Source organism: Leptopilina heterotoma, unplaced genomic scaffold (assembly GCF_015476425.1).
Source record: "Leptopilina heterotoma isolate Lh14 unplaced genomic scaffold, ASM1547642v1 Lhet_284, whole genome shotgun sequence".
Lineage (NCBI taxonomy): Eukaryota > Metazoa > Arthropoda > Insecta > Hymenoptera > Figitidae > Leptopilina > Leptopilina heterotoma.
Window position 1 is genome coordinate 501,525 of NW_025110990.1, and position 21,628 is coordinate 523,152.

The 21,628-nt window shown below is 29.0% G+C and overlaps 1 protein-coding gene across 4 annotated transcripts in view; it reads right to left on the reverse strand.

Annotated features, from left to right (window-relative positions):
* The window catches only part of LOC122504191 (SAM and SH3 domain-containing protein 1-like), a 641,260-nt gene that overhangs the window by 474,545 nt on the left and 145,087 nt on the right, over positions 1-21,628 (reverse strand). The gene's annotated exons all lie outside the window — the stretch shown is intronic.

Genomic DNA, 21,628 nt, shown 5'->3' on the forward strand with positions numbered 1-21,628 from the left:
ACTTCAATTTATTATTAATTTTATTTATTTGAATTTATAATTATTTATACTTATTTGTATTTATTATTTTTATTTCTTTATTTAGGGGAGAGTCTTTACTTGCTTTTATTCATAAGTGAATGTAATTCACTTATTCATAAGTGAATATAATTCAATTATTAATAAGTGAATATAATTCACTTATTTCATGTGTGAATATTCACTTATTCTACGTGGAAGAGTTTTGAAACATGGAATAAGTGAATATTCACTTAAAATAAGTGAAATTTCACTTATTCCGATTTAGAGAGCATGACATAATACAACACTCATTATATTCGTTGGGAAAAAATATTCAACCCATTTCAATTAAATTGTTACATTCATTCTTCAACAAAGTTTATGTGGAGAAAATTTTATATACATATTTGTGTGCATTTTTATTTTTATGCAAAGCCAGAATCTAAACTGAACTATAGGAACATTCATACACAAACAAAAAAATTTTTTAATTCCCAATGTAATTGACATAAAACTTGTTACTTGGCGGTTTTTGGATCCGCCATTTTTAATTTTTAACACACGGAGAAAAATGGAGTTTGAAAAACTGGGAGTCAATATTGAAAAAACAGGACTCAGTCCTGTAAAAGTACATTAATTCATTTCCATCAAGCATCTTAGAGTATTGCGTATAGTGTATACTGTATAGAGGGCCTTAGTTCCAAATGTCACTGTAAAGAGCATTGAAACACAGGCGAAGATTATAAGGCGCGCTGCAGTGTGCATAGTAGAGAAACTGGACTCAGTCCTCTACTTCGAAATTTTCACAATAAAGGAACGCAGGCGCGGAACCTGTCAAAATAAATGGCCGACGCGACGCGAGTGTTTCCTTTTATATTCACTTCGTCAATTTTATATAAAAAAAAGCAATAACCGCAATCATTAAAAAAAGAAAAATAAGTTAAATGCACTCTTTATATATTCATATTCATTAATTCACAAGTTTTATTCTTCCCACATCTTCATACTTACAATTAACAACTAAATGCATCGGAAAATCTTACAATCATACGGGATTGTTACCAACCTAACCATACAACTAAATATACGCATAATTATAAATCGCACGCTTTTACATTAAGCCTCTCGGCTACGCAATCGATGGGGTAAAATTTTCTATTTAAGAAACATCTCTTACAAATGAAATAAATATCTAATTTATGCGTTAATTTTACTTTGTAATTAATGTAAGTATGAATGTCAACAATATTCATAATATTGAATAAATAATATTGTCAACTAGTTTAAATTTGATACGGTTATTAGAATTTAATAATAAATAAATAACAGTAAGATAAGTGAACGACCATTAGCGTGAGAGAGAGAATAACTTGTGGTTTTCGAGTAGGTATCTACTTTATGTGCACGGCGTTCATTTTTCGAAAGATCTGGACTGAGTACTAGTTGTTCAATATTCGCTTCTATTATTGACTTGTGTTTTGTACACGGCCACGTTTTTTTAACAATTACATGAGAAAGTAATTTCTCATTCCAATTCTTTATACTCTTATTCCCTCTTAGACTATATAAACAGTCTTATTTAAGATGATGAATGGGATAACTTGTGTTGAGTCCCAAAGTGTTCAGCTATGAAACTTCTAATACTATAGTGTGTACCTGTCACATATTATTCTATAAAGGAGTACTACACTGACTGCATAAATCATTTTTCCATTTTTCTCCGTGCCCCCGAGTACCAACACAGTAAAAAGAAAGTCTTATTTTAAGTCAGGAAAGCAGCCTTAAATTAAGATGCAACATTTTTAAGGCAGTCAATGCTGAATTTACACACGTATTTTGTATCCTTTAACATTATAGCAGACAGTACTGAATTTAAGACCGATCTTAAATTAAGATTTACTTTTTACTGTGAAGTTTTAAGTCAATTGCATTATAATTTAAAAATTTTTTTGTGCCTTTTCCACACCTTTTTTTTTAAAAAAACCCTTAGTATCAAACAGCTAATCTGGCCAAAACACCCCCGTTTCGTCTGAAATCGACAAAAATATAATGCTTATTTATAAAAATGTACATTTTAATTATTTAAATAAAAATCCCAAATGCCCGTGTGGAAAATGAAAATTGGTCCTAGCATGGTCCTACCTATTTTGCCCTGTTAATAGCTTGGACCTAAGTAGGCAGTGTAGTTTGGACCAACAATGGCTGGTGATGCGATTTTAGCCTGGTCCTAACTTGGGAGCCTTGTTAAGGCCAGTTTATGGGTCCATTTTTGGACCTAGGAAGGACCATCTCAGACAGTATTTTCTATTTCATTATAATTTTAATTAGTTTATAATATTTGTTAAAGAAATAACCTAAATTATTAATAATAAGTATTAGTTTTAATTAATTATTATTTTTTTCAATTAAATGATGACCAAAAGCGAATTCATAAATAATGTTAGTATATGCAGAGATTAATATATATTCCTCCAATATATGACGGGTTCCACGTTAAGTGACCCAGGTCAAAATTTTAAATGTTTGGGATCGGGTTAAAATTTTGCAGAAACAGTAGTCCTATTAGATACAATTAAAAATACCAAATATTATTAATTTATTTAAACAAATATTAAAACTGGAGGGGGTCAAAGTTTAAATTTTTGGTCTAACATGGAATATTTGAAAAATTTGTAGTTTCTTTAAGGGTATGTGGAATCAGCCAACTTCAATTAATACATGTATTAATATTCCCACCGGTTTTCTAAAAAAATATTTTATAAATCTTGACAAAATATAAGAAAAATAATATTTTATTTATTGAGGCATGGATCTCTAGTCCAATTAATACAAAAATTTGCTTTTAAATATTATTTTCCATTTAATAAAAAGTTTAATATTTTTTGAGAAAAAAAGACAATCAAATACAAATCAATATTGAAAAAAATGAATAAATTTATATTTTTCTATTCAAACTTTCATTTTTTTTGACAATTTTCGAGAAAAAAAGACAATCGAATACAAATTGCCATTGAAAAAAATGAATGTTAACATAGAAAAATATAAATTTATTCATTTTTTTCAATATTAATTTGTATTTGATTGTCTTTTTTCTCAAAAAATATCAAACTTTTTATTAAATGAAAAATAATATTTAAAAGCAAATTTTTGTATTAATTGGACTAGAGATCCATGCCTCAATAAATAAAATATTATTTTTCTTATATTTTGTCAAGATTTATTAAATATTTTTTTAGAAAACCGGTGGGAATATTAATACATGTATTAATTGAAGTTGGCTGATTCCACATACCCTTAAAACAAAACGAAAATACGTTTTCTATTTTGGGTTTTTCTGCTGTTTTTCAACACTCTCTAATGGTGTAAACAAATGTAGAGAAAAAAAATGTTAGACCTTGAAAAATTAAATTAAAAAATAAAATTTCATTTTTTCATCAAATGGACAGTTTTTATTTTAAAAAAAAAAATTTTATCATAAAGGTGCCATTATTTCCTAAAAAAAATGTATAGGTCAAAACGTGGGACAAGAACTTTTAACTGGTCAAAATAAACATTTACTTCTGCAATCCACCGCCCCTGCTCGTTGTTGGGCTATATATTGTTTATAACAATTGAAATAAATTATTTTATGCTTTATTAATTATCTGGTGGTCATATTGGATGAATTTAAATTGATTTAGATCATGTGCATCAACGAAATAAGAAAATAAACCTCCTTTTTTTAAAAAAGTGTATTAATTTGTTAACTTTGATTTAAAAAAAATTATAAATAATTAAAATCTCCAAAATCTGCCTCGAAGGATGTCTTAAGAATTTATTCCCCTTTAACTTAAGACAAAGAACACTCAAATCGGTTAAAAATTGTAAGCTATAGACATTTTTTAATAGTAAATTGTAAAAAAAATTCCACTGTGGGACGGTGCACGGCAGAAGTAAATGCTTAATTTGACTAGTTAAAAGTTCTTGTCCCACGTTTTGACCTATACATTTTTTTTAGGAAGAAACCTCACCTTTATGATAAAATTTTTTTTAAAAAAATACAAACTGCCCATTTGATAAAAAAATGAAATTTTATTTTTTAATTTAATTTTTCAAGGTCAAACAATTTTTTTTCTCTACATTTGTTCACACTATTAGAAAGTGTTAAAAAACAGCAGCAAAACCCAAAATAGAAAACGTATTTTCGTTTTGTTTTAAAGAAACTACAAATTTTTCAAATATTCCATGTAAATTTTTGACCTGGGTCACTTGACGTGGAACCCGTCATATACATTAAAAATTATAAAAAAATTAGAAATTTGTTAATTAAATTATTTTACAGTATATATAATCTTTAAATTGAATACTTATACGAATACAATGCAGAAAAATCGGAATAAACGCAAACCTAAGAAGCAAATACAATCTAACGCACGCGGGAATCGAACCTATGACCTACGGACTACGAGACTTTTTTTTCATTTATTTTAACAACACAGTAAATACATTTAAATTATGACGAAAACTAACAAAACAGTCGTATAAAAAAAATTAGTAACATATTTATAAGTCGAAGACGGGCTTATCAAAAGCCATATAAAGTACTCGTCGACCCTCTCCTTTTTTTTATAAAATTATGATATATTAAAACATTTTTGACTACGAGACTAACGCCCTAACCACTATGCTACGGAGCCTAACTGAACATCGACGTCTTATTGTCAGTGACTTGTTGACTTGCTTTTGATGATTCAATATAGTATTTATTGACACTAATACACTATAATAAATAAAAAAATAGTTTAACAACAACAATAATAATCAAATAATATTCAAATATAAAAATTCAAAAATTAATATTTTTATAGGGGAGAGTCGGTAGTGGCGAGACACGCTTTGTTTTTTTTGTGTAGGACTCATATTTTCATGAATATTTGGTCTGCTTTTGTGCAGACAGACTAGTGAGACTATCTTTTACAAATTTACATAATATAGATAGCATATGTCTTAAAAAAAAGTTATTACCGAATTTCAAAAATGTCCCGCGACTACCGACATTCAAAAACGTCGGTAGTGGCGAGACATTACTTTAAATCGCAAATTTTTCAATTACAATGTCTTTTACGGCTTTCAATTTCAAAGCATTTGGGTTCCTTTGTGTCCCTTTTAAATTGATTACTTTTTTTACATCTAAAGAAAGAGTTAAGATTATTATTTTTATTATTACAGATTATTTGAAAATACATACGCAACTTTAAGATTAGGTTATTGTTATGCAAAATATTGCCGACAAAACTTAAAAAAAATAATACCGAAGTCATTTAGAAATGTACTATTTTATTAGATTTAAACAAGCAGTGTCCGGACACTGCCGACAATAAGTGTCTCGCCATTGCCGAAACAGTGATTTACGGTAATAACGATCTACAATTGTGTCTATCGGACTATTATGCATAATGTTCTAGGAATTTTGAAGGAATCTTACATACTAATAACTTAAAATATTTGCCGTTAACCAAATTTTGAAAAGTTTAATTTTATAAACACTTTTTCATATGAAGAATAAAACTTTAAAACTTGCTTAAAACTATTGACAGCATTATAGTGACAGATTTTACATCCAGAAAGTGTGTATCGTATGAAAAAGCTTCAACAGAATAAAACTTTACTTTTTCACCAAAAAAAGCAACACTGTCAACTCAGCTGTTTGAAACATCGCAGTGTCTCGCTATACCCGCTGTCTCGCCACTGCCGACAACGCCCTATTATATCAAGAAAAAAATATCTATACATTTTCGTTAAAAACAGGTTTTTCATTGTTCTCAATCATTTTTAACATTAATTGGTTGGTCTAAAAAAATATTCGTCTTTTGGACTTGGAAATTTTTGGTAATTAAGTGGGTGATCCACTTTTTAAAAAAATGTCAAAAAATTTATGTTAAAAACACGTTTTTCATTGTTCTAAATCATTTTAAACATTAATTTTTTGTTGAAAAAAATTTTTTTAATTTGGACTTAGAAATTTTTGCTAATGAAGCTAGGAAGCCCAAGTAGGGCCTGGGTTGGACCTGCACTGCAAAAAGAGGTGTCTTGGATGGAGACGTTTTTGGTGTCTTAGACACCAAAAATGTCTTAAACCAAGACGCTTTTGATGTCTAAGACACCAAAAATGTCTCCAATCAAGACACCTCTTTTTGCAGTGTGGGTGGGTCAGCCCACATTCAAATTGCAATATCTTTTAGTGTTTAGCACCAACTTAAACGAAACTTAAAATCAGCGAACGAAATTAAAAACATATTCTACTAATGATAATTATATTGCAGTCTGTATCTGTTTAAATAAATAAATAAATGTTACTATTTTATTAACTTTTGTGACAAATTACTTAGAAATTTGCAGTTTTTTTCTAATTTCGCGATTATTACACTTGAGTAGTAAAATATGAAGATAATTTATAATTATAACAGTTCAGTTATTTGTTTAAACAAATAAATGTTGTTATTTATTAACTCTTGATACAAAGTACCTAGAAACTTGCAGTTTTTCCTAATTTTGCAATAAACTAATTTAACCCTTTCACACCCAGGCATAACTGGACGGTTAAAAAAACGTAAGTGTAACGTTATTCATAGTTTTCGGGGTCGCTGATTACGAATCTGATATCAGAATTATAAAATTTTTTAAATTCAAAATGGCGTATCCAATATGGAGGGCAACTTTTTTACAGATTGATCGGATTGGCTTGGAAATTGTTACTCGGGGGTTTTTGAGGTCGCTGATTACGAATATGACATCATTTTAAAAAAATTCAAAATAGCGGATTCAAGATGGCGGACGATCTTTTTTTAAATCGTTTAGTTTTACCAGAAACTTGTTACTTGGGGGTTTTCAGGGTCGCTCAATACGAATCCAGTGTTATATTTTTAAAATTTTAAATGACGGATCCAATATAGCGGACGTTATTTTTAAAATCGTATAGTTTCACCAGAAACTTGTTACTTGGGGGTTTTCGGGGTCGCTGATTACGAATCCAGTGAGAGTAGAAAGAAACAAGTCCATCTACTGACATAAATAAATAAATAAATAAATACACACTCGCAATTTTAAAATAAACTACAATTTCGTGATAAGAGACCATAAAAACCCTTGAGTGACAAGTTTCCCTCTAATCCAAAAAATTTTTACATTTGTCGTCCGCCGTGTAGGATCCGCCATTTTGAATTTTTAAAAATTAACACTTAATTCGTAATCAGCGACTCAGAAATCCCCCGAGTAACAAGTTTCAGGTGAAATTAAAATGTAAAAAAAAAATCGTCCACCATCTTGGATCCGCCATTTTGAATTTTAAAAATATAACACTGGATTCGTAATCAGCGACCCCGAAAACACCCGAGTAACAAGTTTCTGGTGAAACTAAACGATTTTAAAAATAACGCCCGCCATATTGGATCCGCCATTTTGAATTTTAAAGATATAACACCGGATTCGTATTCAGCGACCCTAGAAACCCCCGAGTAACAAGTTTCATGCCAATCCGTTTAATTTTTACATTTGTCGTCTGCCATATTAGATCCGCCATTTTGAATTTTGAAAAACTAGCACTGGATTCATAATCAGCGACCCCGAAAACCCCCAAGTAACAATTTTTAGGCGATTTTAAAATATTTTAAAAATTCATGATTTTTAACAATAATTTATGAATTTTTTTAAACAATAGGAATTTTTTAACATGATCTAGGTTACTTATTTTCAAAGCCCTATTCTTCCTGAAGAGAACGCACTAAATTAGACTCAAATATATTAAGTTTCTTCAAAGATATTGAGGATTTTGTAGGTGGGACGTATATGTCCCATGGGCGTGAAAGGGTTAAGAAGTATGAAATAGAGATATTTTATAATTTTAACAATTCAGCATTTGTTTAAACAAAAAATTGTTGTCATTTATTAATTCTTGAGACAATAAAGCGTCTAGACACTTGTAATCTTTTAAAATTTTGCAATTAACTAATCTGAGTATTTACTTATTGAAAAATTAGAAAAAACTGCTAGTTTCTAGGTTGATTGTGTGAAAAGTTAGTAAATAACAATTATTTGTTTAAACAATTGCTGAATTAAAAAATTAATAAATTAACTTTTTTTATAATATTTGTATAATTTTCTGATTTATGTCAAACGATAAATTGTTTAAACAAATATGATTATCAATTAATTTTATAAATATTAATTGAGAATATTTATCAATTTTTACATGTTTTTCATGTATCAATTTTGACACTTTATTTTCCTACAAATTTTTCTAAGTCATAACTGGGTCTCCTAGTTAGGACCAGCCTAGGATATATAAAAAGGAGTTGCCAAGTTAGGTTCAAGCTAGGGCCAATAATAATTTTAGGCATAGCATGGTGATTTCTACACGGGTGGCTCAAATATAGGTAACATAAAATAGTAGACTTTTGTTTATAACTTTTTTTTAAAAATGAATTCGGACAATTGAAGTATATTGTTGGAAAGTCCTGTTTAATAGGAACATTTTTTCTGTACAAAGTAAATAGATTAGTTTAAAAATGAAAAAGTAATGGGGTCCCCCAAGGCTCAGTATTAAGTGTACTATTATTTCTAATCATAATGAATGACATTACCAGCTAAAAATACTCTAAACAATTTACAATCTTGGTCAAATTAAACTGGCTTCAAATTCTCGCCAGTAAAACTGAATCTATAATTATATCAAGAAAAAGAACCCCAGTACATTATGAGCTGACATTAAATAACATCCCTATCAAAAAAGTAAATTCAATGAAAATTCTTGGCCTAACATTCGATAACAAATTCTCTTGGTCCCAGCATATAAAGAAATTAAAAACGGATTGTAAACTTAGACTCAATATTATTAAATGTCTAGGATCAATCAATTGGGGATCCAGAAAAGTGTGCCTACTTAACACATACTCTGCATTAATTCTAGCAAAATTTGATTATAGTTCCATCTTATACGACTCCGCTAAAGACAAGATTCTAAAAACGCTAGAACCAATCCAGAACTCAGCACTGAGAATTAGTATTTGTGCATTTAAAACCAGTCCTATATCAAGTATACTAGCTGAATCAGGATTTACTCCATTAAAATACAGAAGAATGCTGCTATGTTTAAATTACAAATACTCCAGTACATTACATTTAAACATTTCAGACAGTGAAATAGAAATGTACGAAAATGTACCACACCTACCCAAACCTCTCAAACTCCGAATATCAATCTACTCAAATAATATAAATTCTACTTTCATTACTTGTAATCCTCGAACGTATTATCCTATAGCTCCTTGGAAAGAATCTCCAGTCTCCATTGACAACGGTATGTTAGAAAAAGTTAGAAAAAGTAAATAATTCATCGTCTCCCGATTACACTACTCAAGTATTTATGGATCATATTCAACCATTGGTCGACTACTGCCATATTTATACTGATGGATCTATCATAGAGGAACAAGCTGCATGTGCGATCTTAACCCATAATGACATCATCTTCTCCTGTCGTCTTCCAAACCAATTTAATATATATATTCCTGTGAAGCCTACGCAATTCTAAAATCACTATCTCTGATTAAAACATCATCAATACATTCTAAACTTCATGAAATTCGAGACAATATTTTTGAAAACATACCGACCATCCCCGCATCCAGATCAGAAGAATGCTACATAACCAGACTTAGAATCGGTCACACCAACTTCAGTCACATTCATCTAATCACCAAATCTGCTCCAACCAAATGCGACGATGTAATGACAGTCAAACATCTTTTTGATTGCCAGAAGTATCTTGTGGAAAGAGAAACAGTGTCCATCACAAATAACTGCAAACAATCCCTTAATACATCTAAAGGTTTAAATCAAGTGCTCAAATTTCTCAAAAACATTAATTTAACCAACAACATTTAAGAATTGTAACAACTACATTGTTTTCTTTATTACTATTTTTCTAATCCAAGATTGTTTTATTTATCATTATCTTTCTAATGTACACGGAGAGAAAATTTATTACATATATTAACACATATCATATATATTTTGTAAAAGTTTTTACAGTTTAGGGAAAAAGTGCACCAAACCGAAATTTTGGTATCAAAACTACTAAACAGTGAAAGAAACAATTTGAAATTATTAGTAAAATTAAAGTTCCACGTCCGTTCATCACACTTATTTTCATGACTTGTTGGGATTTGGCTGTACTTTTGTAAATTTATTACTTTTATAATGATAAACAACTCCACCAAATATTTTTTCAAAATTTTGAAAATTACCAAAAATATGGCATTTTCAAAATTTTTGTCTTTTTTTTTAAAGTGCTATAACTATGGTTCTAATTAACCGATTTTGGATTTTAAAAAAAGGATTTCTTTGGTTTTAAGTATGTTTTAAGTTAAAATTAATATAAAAAAAAATTCAAAAAATTTTTTTTTTGAAATTTTGAAAAATTAAAAATCCGTTTTTGAAAAAACAACATCTTCGATTTTTTTCAAAATTTTACAAAATGTTAGAGCAAATGTGCTTTACATGTCCTGTAAGTTTCATCTCGGGATCTCAAAGGGATTCAGAGTAAAAAAATAAAACGTAACCACAAATTACGAACATATGGGGCAAAATTCCTCAACTGCCCAGGTAAAAAAATGAATTTTCTCTAAACTTTGCTAAAATGTTACTATTATTAGTAGAAGTGTAAATATTAATTTTTTTTAATTTGATAAAATATTTTTTGAGTTATGGAGATTCAAAATTTTGATTTTTTGAAAATATCTTTTTTTCGATTTAATATATTGATAAGTAAAATTAATCAAATTTAAAGTATGAATAGTGATTTTTAAAGGGGTTTTCACGGGCTATAAGCTGGTGACCTTTTTTCTATGAGCCATGTAAAAATCAGAGTGGGACCATGAGACTTTTTGAGGAAAATAATAATTTATCATTATTTTACATAGAAAATGATGATTTATAATTAATTTCTTCAAAAAGTTCCATGGTCCCACTCTGATTTTTACATAGCTATATGAAAAAAGGTAAGCTTTCGATTGGGATAGGTTACAAAAAAATAAAAAAACACTGATTTTGAGATACAGTAGAACTTGGTTAATGCGATTCTGTATGGACCGCACTAAGAATGCGTCTTATGCGGGAAAACGTATTAGGTGGGATATAAAATGTATGTCTTGAATTGCAGGGACCACCATAAATGAGCGTCTTAAGCGGGAAAACGTATTAAACGGGATCGTATTAACCGGGTTCTACTGTATATTGAAATTAAGAATTTGACCTTGAATTTCAAGGTTAAATTGACAGAAAACAACTTTTTTTCATCACCATTTTATAGCCCGTGAAAACCACTTTAAAAATCACTATTCATACTTTAAATTTGATTAATTTTACTTATCAATATATTAAATCGAAAAAAATATATTTTCAAAAAAATCAAAATTTTGAAACTCCATAACTCAAAAAACATTTTATCAAATTCAAAAAAAATTAATAGTTACACTTCTACTAATAATAGTAACATTTTAGTAAAGTTTAGAGAAAATTCATTTTTTTACCTGGGCAGTTGAGGAATTTTGCCCCATATGTTCGTAATTTGTGGTTACGTTTTATTTTTTTACTCCGAATCCCTTTGAGATCCCAAGATGAAACTTACAGGACATGTAAAGCACATTTGCCCTAACATTTAGTAAAATTTTGAAAAAAATCGAAGATGATGTTTTTTCAAAAACGGATTTTTAATTTTTCAAAATTTCAAAAAAAAAATTTTTTGAATTTTTTTTTATATTAATTTTGACTTAAAATAGACTTAAAACCAAAGAAATCCTTTTTTTAAAATCCAAAATCGGTTAATTAGAACCAAAGTTATAGCACTTTCAAAAAAAAGACAAAAATTTTGAAAATGCCATATTTTTGATAATTTTCAAAATTTTGAAAAAATATTTGGTGGGGTTGTTTATCACTATAAAAGTAATAAATTTACAAAAGTACAGCCAAATCTCAACAAGTCAAGAAAATAAGTGTGTTGAACTGACGTGGAATCCACCAGATTAAAATTCTTGATATTTGATATTATTATACTAAATTTCATATTATTCCTTTCACTGTTTAGTATTTTTAATACCAAAATTTCGCCTTGTCGCATTTTTTCCCTAAATTGAGAAGCACTTTTACAAAATTTAATATAATTTTCTTTCCGTATAATAACACAGAGGTCGCTTATGACCCTGGCTGTTCTATAGCGACTTTAAATAAATGAAAAAAAAAATTTTGCACTGAAATATTAATAAAATGAAATAAAAATATTAATAAGATTATCAATTATATTATGAGTTATTCAGAATTGCAGTTTTTGCAAATGAAGTAGCTCGTCCTCATCTTTGCGCATTTTAAACACAAAGTGGCCGACCTTGACAGAAAGTAACATTACCGAATTGTTGTAACCATAAAGAAATACGTTTCGGGATTCAATTTTTCACTTTGTTTTTCTTTTAGTTTTAACCATGAGTCCCACAAAATTTCTGCATGCTTGCCTTGACGATTCAATTTTTTTTTATCTTTTATTAATGGTTTTTCACATGATGCACAAAACTTTTTTTGACCTTTTTTTGTACCTACGTCACAGAAAACACAATTTTCAATTCTCCGAAAATGTAATTGAAAAAATAGTTAGGTTTCACTAAGACAAGCTTCGACAAGCATGCGCGTAGGTGGCGCTAGTGAAATGTCCAAAAAATCGCGAATGGCCTACCTAGACAGTGGTCCAACCTCGACTATACTCCCCTAGTAAAAGAAAATTTTAGTCAGTCGTAAAATTTCTCAACTTTTGAATCTTCCTTTAAACGATAAACTGAATTTTTTCCTTTGTCAATTGTTAATAGATTGAATTATTACCTTTTTGTAAACCAATTATAAAATCAAAACAATAAAATTGATAATACAGTAGAATCCGCTTATAATGACATTGAAGGGGCAGAGTAATTTCGTCATACTAAGCGGTAGTCACAATAAACGGATAATATAAAATTCTATAGTAAAACAATCACGTAAGACATTTCAAATTTAATAATATGTATTCACACCTGTCATTCATAAAATATTGAAAACTTATTATAAAAAGTCACTAATTGATTTCCGAACTCGCTTCGATTTTAGAACATTTGAATTAAATGAATTCTCAACATTTTTTTAATTCTTGAAAATCATGGAAAGAGTGGAATGTCCAATACCAAATTCTTTTGCAAGTGATGAGTTAGATTCTCCATTTTCCAATCTATTTAATATAATTGCACCTTTTTCTTCAATTGAGGCTCCAGATCATAAAATGGTACATGCAGCATTGATTTTAAATGGTAAAAGTGTTCTTTTAAGATCCAGAGCCTAAATTTTGAAAGCTTCGCGATGATGAGGCATTTTTGTGTAAGACTAACGAATAGTGTTGCCGCGATAATGGCGAGAGGCGAGACGAAACGAGAGAACTTTGACTCGAGACGAGACGAGACAGTATTTTTTTAATTATCGCTAAAACGATACAAGACGAGAGAGGTGTCACGAGAGACGAGAATTCTCGACGAGAATTTTTTTTAAATTGCAAAGTTTTATTCTGAAAATATATAGTTACGGTTAACATATAAAATATGATAGATATATGTATACTAAAATCTTTTATTGTTTACGTTGCATTTAATAGTCTTTTTAAACAAAATATAAGAAATTATAAATATTTTATATAAATTATATTTTTTTATACATAATATTTAGTAAATAAATTCTTTTTTAACTAAAAGTTGAAATTTAATTCATTTTTCAGTGTTTTTTTTAATGAGCAATATTTAACGGAAAAATAAATTTAAAAAAATTGTGAAAAAAAAATTTGGGTTTGGATCATAAATTCAGTTTCTTTGCTTATTTTTAAATATTATTGTGAAAATGGGTTCTATATTTAGCTAAAAAAGTTAGCAACTTTTATATTTATCTTTTTAAAAATTATTTGATTTGAATCAAATAAGAAAATATTCACTTGAACTTGAATGAAATAATTTTTATTTTACTGAAATAAATTATTTTTGAACCAATGAATTCAGAATTTGAAGCAAATAAAATTTATTTGATAATAAACAAAACAAGTAATCAGTTATTGGAGACAAAAACATTTTTTTTAATGCAAAAAATAAAAAAATTTGCATTTTTGATTATTTGAAAATAAATTGTAACTATTATTCAGCTTAAGGAGGTTCTATCGATAGTTGATTTAATGAACAGATTTTGATAAAACTTGATGAGCAGCTAGATAAAGTTAATATAAAGGCGTAGTTAAATTTTTGTGACCTCTAGGTACCTAAGAAAAAAGTTATAAACATTTTTGGTTTTCAACATTTAACATTGAGTCTTATGGAAATTGAGTAATTTGTCATATATATTTACATACTGCAAAGTATTAAATGAACAGATATTGTTCTAAATTTTTTAAATACTAAACCGATATGCAATAATTACATATCTGTTAAAACAATTGTCAATAGATACCTGTGAGATTTACAATAAATCAATTTGTAAACAAAATTTACGTTTCATCTAAAAATATAAACAACACTTATAACGTTTGGCAACGTTGCATGCACTATACACATTAAATTTGAGCGCGAAATTTAAATGATAATTTTCATCACAGGTTAGAAATAATTCGGCGTTGCCAAACGTTTTACGTTATCAAGTGAGTCAAATGATTAAATATTTGTCACTGTTTTGACTAGCTGCGTCAAGCGATAGAACCTCCTTAACATTTTTTATTCCAATATAGCTAAAATTTTAAACCAGACTAATACCTGAGAGACTACCAAGTCTCACCTTAATCGTCAGGTCATTTTTTCGTAATGTGCGAACAAAATTTTACAGACATACATATGTAGATATACATATAGATATACATATGTGACTGTCCACGAGAAAACACGGCTTAGGTCCAAAAAATCAATTTTAAGTTTTTCATGGTAATCGACAGATTTTATGTTGCTTTTTCAAATGCAAAAGTCAAAAGTTAAAAATATCAATTACTTTCGACAATATATCGTTTTAAAGATGTGTATGTCAAGCGTAGTTAACTTCAACCGTTGACTGTCCACGACAAAACACGGCTTAGGTCCAAAAAATCAATTTGAGTTTTTTAAGGTAATCGACAGATTTTATGTTGCTTTTTCAAATGCAAAAGTCAAAAGTTAAAAATATCAATTACTTTCGACAATATATCGTTTTAAAGATGGGTATGTCAAGCGTAGTTAACTTCAATCGTAGTACTTCAATCGCTCGCCCTGTGAAATTCACGTTTGGGAGCTAAGCCGTGTTTTCTCGTGGACAGTCACATATGTATATATACATATCTTAGATATACATATGTATATCTAAGATAAATATTAACATTAAAAAAATTAACACGTCAAATTTTTTACAATACTTCTATAAAAAAGCTGAAAAAGACGAGAGAAAACTAGAATGTGTAGCATTCTCGACACTCGAGACGAGACGAGACGATAATGTGTAGCATTCTCGACACTCGAGACGAGACGAGACGATAATATGTAATATTTTCGAAACACGAGACGAGACGATAAATTGCCCTATAATAACGAGACAAGACGAGACAGTTGAAATTATCGCCTCGTCTCGTATCGCGGCAACACTACTAACGAAAGATACTGATATGTACAACTTAATCGTTACTGTGGGTTTAAACTGAGTTTCTTGCATTGTCAATAAAGTAAGACTAAAGTATTTTCATAATAAAATGAATCTGAAAACAAATAAGTAATTATGGCTTCGTCATTATAAGCAGTGTGACTAACTAAAATATTTCAATATAAACTTCAATATAAGCGGTATGTCACACTATAAGCAAGGTCATTATAAGCAGACTTAATAACATTGAAATTGTTACGAGACCAAACTTTTCATCAAAATAATGTCACTTTAAGCGGTTCGTCAATGTAAGCGGAGTCATTATAAACGGATTCTACTGTAGTAATAGTAATAGTAATAGTACTGTAGTAATTACAATCCTTAACGATGCAAGAAAACATTTTGATTTTTGCGAATTGATAAGAATATGATACAATTTGACGTGTCTCGTACAAAACAACACTAGAAAAAAGTTGGTGTGATTTTTGTTGCGTGTTAAATTAACCAATGTTAAACGACATAGAATGTGGCGCCACCTATGACGGTTAAATTTGTTGCGTGTTATTTTAACACCAAATTCGGTGTTAAAAATAACACTTTTTATTTTCTGTGAAGATAAATATGAGGCATTTTACGTGAAATGTCCTAAGTTAAAATTTAAACTTCTTGAAAAAAATTGAAACTCGGGGAATTTGTTGTTCTATCAAGTAGAAATGTGACCCAAAAAACATTTTTGACTTTTTCGAAAATTTGGAGGGGGTACAGGGGGGTCAATTTTACCAATTTTGCTAACACCGGCTAATTTTTGAATTTTTTCTGAACATACTTGTAATGGGAAAGAATTTTGCAGAATATGTTTCTGAAAGGTTATTTTTCGTCCTCTTTCCAATGGTGATTTTTTTTAATATTTTAAAAATTGATCCTAATTTTTGATAATTAATATTTAATTTCCCAAAAATCGGTCAGCAATTTATTCTTTGAAATTAAATAACTCAAAAATAAAAAAAGGGCATTCTGCAAATTTACATGCCGATAGGAAAAAACCTCACCTTTCGTTTGCAATAATTTATTTTCAAATAAAACGGACCGATTTTTGGGTAATTGAAAATCAAATATTAATTATCAAAAATTAGGGTCAATTTTTAAAATATTAAAAAATAAAATTTACCATTGGAAAGAGGAAAAAACCTTTCAGAAACATATTCTGCAAAATTTTTTCCCATTACAAGTATGTTCAGAAAAAATTCAAAAATTAGCCGGTGTTAGCAAAATTGGTAAAATTGACCCACCTGTACCCCCTCCAAATTTTCGAAAAAGTCAAAAATGTTTTTTGGGTCACATTTCTACTTGATAGAACAAGAAATTCCCCAAGTTTCAATTTCTTTCAAGAAGTTGAAATTTCAACTTTTTCACGTAAAATGCCTCATATGTATTGTACCGACATTAAAAGAGGCTATACTTAAGCGATTCTGAAATTCTGATATAGTCGCTAGAGAGAATTCCGTGTATGCAAAACAGTCGCAATTAAGTCAATGTGATTTGCATAAGTGTATTGTTTAATGGCAGATGAGCAGATGGGCGTTGGGCAAAGAGAATACAAGAGGGGGGTAGGGAATCGGATGGGAGAGAAGAGCCAGTGATGAGTTCGCGATAATTCGATTGCATTCCAATGGGAAACAACCGAACGTTATCTAACTCGATATTGTCCCTAGTTTGTTCGTTTATATTCGGTGCAGTTACTTTACTTTTCAAATTACGGGAATCGTTGCTCGGAAAGTCTATAAATACGATTATCTTTCAAGAGATGGACACAACTTGTATATAGATATAGTATGTATAGTATAGACAATAATATCTTAGCGCACAAAAATACTAATTGCATTGTTTACTTAAAATTAATTTTTTTTCGATAATTACCAGAATCTTTAAAAATTCATCTTGTAAGACATCCAAGAAGGCTAGAGACAGAAGGTGAAACTTCGGTAGTGGGGATGAGTCAAAAGCCTTTCATTAACCAGGCGTTTTTCGTTTCGAAAAGTCGCCGGCGCGGTGCTTCTGCACATCACTCACACATTCAAATTCTTGTATACCATATGTTTTACCGTTTTACATATGTGTATGATATGATTTTAATTTGAGGTTAACTTTAAAGTGCAATCAGTGCAATCGAGACACAATTGACAATGTGTGTCATAACGGATATATAGAAATAATGTGAGTGATTATTAAATTAAGTGCATGTTATTCAAATAGTTAAAAATTCCGAAAACGTGCTGTGTGAAAAGTTGTAACAAGAAAAAAGATAAACACAACACTAAGACTATTACTTTTTGTTAACTTTTAATACACTTCATGCTACAGTTTACACATTTTTTTGTTTTTATAAAACGTTTTTTTAATAACTAAAAGATGTTTGAAAATATAAACACTTATATTTCATATTGTATTTGTATAGAATATATTTTCCCGTGTTTACGTGTGTTATATTGCGCAGAAGTCCGTCTGGTCTACTGCGGCGAAAACTTTTTTTAAAAGTAAACGCCTGACCATACATCAGCTGAGCGACTCAGCATTGCCATACCCCCACTACCGAAGTTTTACCTCCTGTCTCTAGTCTTCTTGAAGACATCATTAAATTTAACTATTATTTGCGATAGGTACATTTTTTTAGTAATAATTAGTTACAGTTCATTAAAAAGTGAATTACTTTTTAGACTTTACTGATAATTAACTTGTACTTATTGCAGAAAAAACTCACCCAGACTTTTACTTCCTCACAGAAAACTTTGTTTTAGTGAAAATTTTCTATTGGGATGTTTTTATTTCTTGTGTGCTTTTCGACTTCAGAAACTAGAAGATCTTTATTAAGACCCATCTTTTAAGGTATTAGTCGCGTAAAATGGTTTTCGTCAGATTTTTTTCAAATTTTGCATACTTATTCCTGAAGTATTTATCTACAGAATGAGACCAATTTAATTAATTTTGACCGTTTCAAAGCTTCAAAAAATGAATTCAAAGTTCATACATTTTGCATGGAGGGAGCACCCAATGCATGTATTAATTTTGTTTAATAATTATTTATATGATAACTAATCGTCAGATTTTGAAATAAAACTACCAAAGTATTCAATTAGATGAAACAAGTGAATAGAAAAAACATGACATTTTTTGACCACACGAAACTATAAATATATTGACAGAAAGTTAAAAAAATAACTAAATTATACGAATTTTCATACGAACGAATAGAGTAGGGAGTTAAACTGTCTCTCTCACTCTCACTGCCCCACTCTAGTAAGCGGCCCGGTAAACCTTTGGCCAGAGCCAGCAGCGCGATTACTACCTTAACCTACTGGGCAGCTCCATACGAAAAGCAAATGGTGGTTCACCGATTTTTCTTAAAATTTGTAATTTTGTAGTACATGGGGTACTAAATAACTGTGCCAAACAGTTTTGCAAAAAAAATTTTTTTTTGCAAGATATTTAGATTTGAAAAATCGGAAACTGAAAAAAATAACTTTTTTTGAGAATTTTTATTTTGAAAACCATTGATTCTATAAGAAAAAGTCATTTACTCAAAATTGTAGAGAAAATGTCAATTTTTTATAATATTAAAAAAAAAAGTTAAGAAAACTTAATTTTTCAATAATTTGTTTAAACAATAATTTTTTATTGTTAAAAAAAGAGCAAAGGACATCATGGAATATTCTAGAAAAATTATTTTCTCAAAATTTGAACCTTCCTTAATAAGTGGTTAAATTTTTAAAGAAGTGATTTTTGATGTTTTTGAGAAAAAAAATTTTGAAGTTTGCGCTACGAGTTTTTGTGCGTTGCGCTAACTAAGCAGCGCCTATATCAGTGTATTTTAAAAGATAATATGACCTTTACTGCTAGCTTCTAATACATTTATTAATTATATACGTATATATATTATTATTATAAACAGTTTAACAATATATTTTAAACTTTTTTATAAACATTATTTTCCTTTTTTAACCCATTAATGCCCATGGGCACAGGAACGCAGGTATAAAAAGTAACTATTGGGATCCTGGCATAGGGTCTAATAATAATTTTTAACGTTAAAAATTAAAAAAAAATTTTTTACATTCTCATCAAAAATGAGAAAGTCTTGGATTTGTGCGATTTTGAGCATTGTCTAATTTTGGTAAATCTTCACGTTTCATGACCCCCTGATTCCAAAAAAAATGGTTTTTAGAGAAGTGTCTGTCTGTCTGTCGTCTGTCTGTAGAAAAATTTGTCTCCACGATAACTCGAATAAATTTTTATGAATCGATTTGCAATTTGGGGAACTTTTTTAGTCCATAAAAATGAAGCCTGAGTTTGTTGGACAGCTCATTTCGTCAAAAAATAACAAAAATACAAAATTTTCAAAATTTTGTATTTTTGACAATTTTCAAAAAAATATATTTTTTTATTTTTTTCCTTAAATTTTGAACAAAATCAAGCAATTTTTCCTTGACACACTTTTTTGTACAACAAAAAACAAAAAAGTTATGAATCTTCTGACATTTTCAAAATTTTCAAAATTTTGTATTTTTGACAATTTTCAAAAAAATATTTTTTTAAATTTTTTTCGTTAAATTTTGAACAAAATCAAGCAACTTTTCCTTGAGGTACTTTTTTGTACAACAAAAAACAAAAAAGTTATGAATTTTTTTTTTTTTTAAGTTTTTGGGCCAGGTTTATTTTTTAAGTTTTTGGGCAGGTTTAGACAAACGGTTTATCTAGAACCAAAAAATTTTATTTTTAAATAAAAATATTTTTGCATTCTCATCACATGAGAAAGTATTAGTTTTGGTCGAAAATTGACTTTCGCTAATTTCATGAAATCTCGACGTTTTAGGGTACCCTGAGTCTGAAAAACATGGTCTAGAAAAATTGTCTGTCTGTAGACACAATACTGGTGTCTAAAATGTTATAACTAAAATATATTCATAAAAGTTTTAACATTTTAGAAAGTCAATGAAATTTTTTTAATACAGTTGGGCTGGTGTGACCCATTTTTACATTTCAATTTTTGGTCCTATTTTGTTGGAAATGGTTTTTTAAATTCTCATCACATGAGAATTAGATTGGTATTAGATATTATTATTTTTTTTTATTAATCACATTGGTATTAGATTTGATGGAAAATTGACTTTTGCTAATTTTATGAAATCTTTGCGTTTTGAGGTGCCCTGAATCCAAAAAACATGGTCCGGCGATTACGTCTGTCTGTAGGTCTGTCTGTCTGTCCGTCTGTCGTTAGACAAAAACTTTGTTCCGACCATAACTTTTGAAAAACTTAATTTTTTTTTTGGTTTTTTAAATTTTTGACTTTTTGTCTCATTTCATTGGAGGTGATTTATTTTTGCTTGTTGAAACGACGAGTAAATTTTGGAGGATTGTTTTTGTTTTCTTAGTTCAAAAATTTTTTTGAAATGCTGTGCTATAATTATTATTATTTTGTTCTAATTTGGTTATCCTACCTTTGCTTTGCTTACAATATTTCTAAGCAAAGAATACACGTGAATACCTGAAGAAATTTTCATACTGTTGAAAATGACCTTCAGAATAAGAAGAAAAGCATTAGAAAACGTTTATTATTTTATAAGTTATTCAAATATTTGTATAGCATGAAAAATAACGATTTTTTCAAAATCTCTAAGTGAATTTCTTGTTTAAGCTCAAAATAACATATAATAACAATATTTAACAATATTCTTTCTATATTTAATAAATTATGTATAAAATAATGTATTATAATATTCTATAAAATTTAAATATTTCTTTACAAAAATAAATTTCGTCCTTTCTGAAGCACGGTTTCCGTACTGCCGACAAGACGCCGTAATGTGCAGAGGCGCGTCCTGCCGAAGGCCCTTCTGAAAGTTTAGGTACTTGGACGTTCTTTTAAAAAAATCATGCAGGAAATTTATCTAAT